Raw genomic sequence first — 4,758 nt, 5'->3', positions numbered from 1 at the left:
TCTGGGTATTATCAGTTGAAAGTTAAAGAGTGTGATGTGCCAAAAACTGCCTTCCGAACTCGATATGGTCATTATGAATTTTTGGTGATGCCATTTGGTTTAACCAATGCTCCTGCTGCTTTTATGGATTTGATGAATAGAATTTTTCAGTCATATTTGGATAGATTTGTGGTTGTGTTCATTGACGATATATTGATTTATTCAAAGACAGAGTCTGAACATGCACAACATCTAAGGATTGTATTACAGACTTTGCGGGAGAAACATTTATATGCGAAATTCAGCAAATGTGAATTTTGGCTTCAGGAAGTTGCGTTTTTGGGTCATATTGTAGCAGCTGATGGAATAAGAGTGGATCCAAGTAAGATAGCGGCAGTGGTAAATTGGAAAGTTCCAAAGAATGTTACTGAAGTACGGAGCTTTCTAGGATTGGCAGGTTATTATCGCCGATTTGTCAAAGATTTCTCAATGATTACCTTACCGTTGACTCGATTACTACAAAAGAATGTTGAATTTATATGGTCAGACGAATGTCAGCAGAGTTTCGATCAGTTGGAAAAGATGTTGACAGAGGCTCCAGTGTTGACTCAACCAGAATCGGGCGTACCGTTTGTAGTATATAGTGATGCGTCTCTGAGTGGTTTGGGTTGTGTACTTATGCAGTCAGGAAAAGTGGTGGCATATGCTTCCCGACAACTGAAACCGCACGAGAAGAATTATCCTACACATGATTTGGAATTGGCAGCGATCGTGTTTGCTTTGAAGATATGGAGACACTACTTATATGGTGAGAAATGTTATGTGTATACTGATCATAAAAGCTTGAAGTATTTAATGACTCAGAAAGAGTTAAATTTGAGACAGAGACGATGGTTAGAGTTGCTGAAAGATTATGATCTTGTTATTGACTATCACCCAGGGAAAGCAAATGTCGTAGCAGATGCACTTAGTCGGAAATCATCATTATTTGCATTACAGGCATTGAGTGCTCATTTATCTATTAATGAGGATGGTTCTGTACTAGCGGAATTAAAAGCTAAACCTGTGTTCTTTCAACGGATTCGGGAATTACAAGATGAAGACCCAAAATTGATGCTAAAACGACAGATGGTTCAAAATGAGTTAAGCTCAGAATACTCCATTGATGAAAATGGTATGTTATATTATCGTAATAGAATATGTGTTCCAAATAATTTAGACTTGAAAAATGATATTTTATCAGAGGCTCACAGTAGTATGTGTTCTATTCACCCGGGGAGTACAAAAATGTATTGTGATTTGAAGAAAATGTATTGGTGGCCTGGAATGAAACGAGAAATCTGTGAATATGTAGCAAGATGTTTGATTTGTCAACAGGTGAAAGCTGAGCATCAAGTACCGACAGGGTTGTTACAGCCCATTATGATTCCAGAGTGGAAATGGGAACATGTCACGATGGATTTTGTATCTGGATTACCAGTAACTCCGAAGAAGAAAGATTCGATATGGGTGATTGTTGATCGGTTAACTAAGTCGGCACATTTTATTCCAGTCAGAGCAGATTATCAGCTTGAAAAGTTAGCGGAGTTATATGTGTCTGAGATAGTGAGGTTACATGGGGTACCAATATCTATTATTTCGGATCGAGATCCGAGATTTACCTCGAGATTTTGGAGTAAATTACAGGAGGCTCTGGGCACCAAATTAAATTTTAGCACAGCTTTTCATCCCCAGACAGATGGGCAGTCAGAGCGAGTGATTCAGATTTTAGAAGATATGTTAAGGTGTTGTATACTTGAGTTCGGCGGCAGCTGGGAAAGGTATTTACCTTTAGCCGAATTTGCTTATAATAATAGTTATCAAACTAGTATTAAAATGGCACCGTTTGAAGCTCTGTATGGAAGAAAGCATAGAACTCCATTATATTGGTCTGAATTAAGTGAATCGAAACTGGTGGGAGTGGACTTGATTCGGGAAACTGAAGAAAAAGTTCGTATTATTCGAGATTGTTTAAAAGCTGCCTCCGATCGGCAAAAATCATATGCAGATTTGAAGAGAAGGGATATAGAGTTTAGTGTGGGTGATCGTGTATTTTTGAAAGTGTCACCGTGGAAGAAAGTTTTGCGGTTCGGCAGAAAGGGAAAACTCAGCCCACGATTTATCGGGCCGTATGAAATCATTGAAAGAATCGGTCTGGTAGCTTATAGATTGGCTTTGCCCCCGGAACTTGAAAATATTCACAATGTGTTTCATGTGTCTATGTTGAGACGGTACAGATCAGATCCATCACATGTAATTCCTCATACGGAAATAGAGCTCCAACCTGACATGACTTATTCAGAGGAACTGGTGAAAATTTTAGCTCGGGAGGTTAAAGAGTTGAGGAATAAACGTGCACCACTAGTTAAGGTGCTATGGAATCGACATGGATCTGATGAGGCAACCTGGGAAATGGAGGAATTGATGAAATTTCAGTATCCGAATTTATTTCCAGGTACGAAATTTCGGGGACGAAATTTCCTAAAAGGGGGGAGAGTTGTAATAGCCTGAATTTTTAGTGGTGTCGGAATGGTGATTCGAGATCACTAAATCTGACAAACGAGTAGAAAATATTATAAATTTAGTAAGTATAAGTTAAATGTGAAGTTAGGAAAATTTTTGAAATAGTGAATAGTGTACTAGGAATAAATATTAAAATAATTAAAATAAAAAAATGAGGTATCGAGACCTCGAAGATTTTCAACCGAGCCATAAATATTTTTATAAATATTTATAGAGTGTCATTGAGTTGGTATTAAAGTTTCGTTAGAAAATTTTAACGTTTGGATAGTTAATTAACTAAAAAGGACTAAATTGGGAATAGTGTAAAATTTGTTAAATTGTGATTAAATAGCTTAAGTGACTAAAGTGGAGGGATTTAAAAGGCAATTAGGCCCAAATTATATGGGCTGGACGGTTGGGTAAAAAAAAAATCAGCAGAATGTAAGGAGAAACAGGGGCAAAATTGGAAACTTAACAAATTAAACATTTAAAACAAAGACAAAAGTGAAAAATCTAGAGATCTCTTCACAATTTATCAGCAAAAACGCCATAGGAGGTCTGGAATAAGCTGGTTTTTCATATTTTTGAATCACGTAAGTTTAATTCTTGATTATTTCTTCTAATTTTTGTGATTTTGATACTTTTACAATTAGGTCCAACTAATTATTTCATTAGTTTTTGATTCCATGGCTGATTTTGAAAGTTACCATTGATGAGTGTTGGGTTTTTATGATGAATAAACATGGAATTGAAGCTTTAATTTTGTTATATGATGATTTTATTAAGTAATTTTGATAGAAATTGATTTTAGGGACCTAATTGTAAAAAGTTGGGAATTAAGGTTTGGTGTTGCGGTTTTGAGTATGAAAGGCTATGTAGTAGTCTAAAATAGTTGGAAAGGTGTTAATTGAGAAAAATTAGATCAATTGAGGGGTTAATTGAGTAGGGATCAAATTGTAAAAATTGTAAAGTTTGGGGTAAAAGTGTAATTTCGAAATTAAAGGGCATAAATTGTGAAATGAATTAGAATTGAATTAAATGCTGATGAATGAATAAATTTGCATTTTAGATCGAGAACCCGAAACAAGTCGAGGAAAAGAAAAAGTAGCCGATTAGTCCCTGAACTTTTACAAATTCTGCAAATCGATCCAGGTAAGTTCATATGGCTGAAATTTAATGATTAAATGTTAATTTCATGAATTATACAATGTATGATGAAATGTATTTATTGTTGAAATGAGAATAAAATAAAAATGTGAAAATCGAATAAATGATCAAATTAAGTGGAACACCGGATTTGAGTACTTCTGATCAAGAAACAAAGTGATAAGTGCTACACTTATCTGATCAAGAAACAAAGTGATAAGTGGTTACAAAGTGATAAGTGGTTACACTTATCTGATCAAGAGACAAAGTGATAAGTGGCTACACTTATCTGATCAAGTGATAAAGTGATAAGTGGTAGCTTCAGCTACACTTACCTGATCAAGTGGCAAAGTGATAAGTGGTAGCCTAGCTACACTTATCTGATCAAGGACAAGTGATAAGAGGTCATATGTCAAAGTGAAGTGAAGTACTCAATTTTCCGTAACCGTTCCTTAATTTTGATCAAGGATGATAAGTGACAAATGGGCCCAAAGGAATTATGATAAAAGAATAAGTAGTAGTGAGTTTATACCAAGGAACTCACCAAAGATTGTGGTTGACAGGTAAATTTAGTAATGGTGTATATTGTATAAGTGTACAAGTGTTTGGTAAGATTTATGTTTTATGCCTATGAACTTACTAAGCTTTTCTATAAGCTTACATGTGTGTGTTTATTGTTTTTGTAGATTAACGTATTTATACATTCGGAGGATCGGATCTACATCAAGAATCACACTATCCAGATATACTCCGGTAGTTTATGTTAAGCAACTTTTTGGATTTATATGGCATGTATAGGGAATTGAAGTAAAAGTAAATTTGAATGTTATGGTTGCGTTAGATATCGAAATATATACATGTTTTTAGTTTGAAATGGTTGATTGGTTGAACTTAATTAGTATTTAAATGAAGTAGATGAAATACTGGAATTGGTTGTGATTTGAAATTTGCAGGGAAGGTTAGACAATTATAAAGGGTTATATTGAATTTTTTTAAAAAAATTGCAATGGAGCAGTTCTTGGACAGCAGCATTGATGTAACTTTTAAAAATCACCAAAAATAGTGGAAATAGAATTAGAAGTTGAGTGAGAT

This window comes from Gossypium hirsutum, chromosome A11 (genome assembly GCF_007990345.1).
Source record: "Gossypium hirsutum isolate 1008001.06 chromosome A11, Gossypium_hirsutum_v2.1, whole genome shotgun sequence".
NCBI classification, from domain to species: Eukaryota; Viridiplantae; Streptophyta; class Magnoliopsida; order Malvales; family Malvaceae; genus Gossypium; species Gossypium hirsutum.
The sequence above is the reverse complement of the archived record's forward strand: the minus strand, read 5'-3'. Positions refer to the sequence as shown.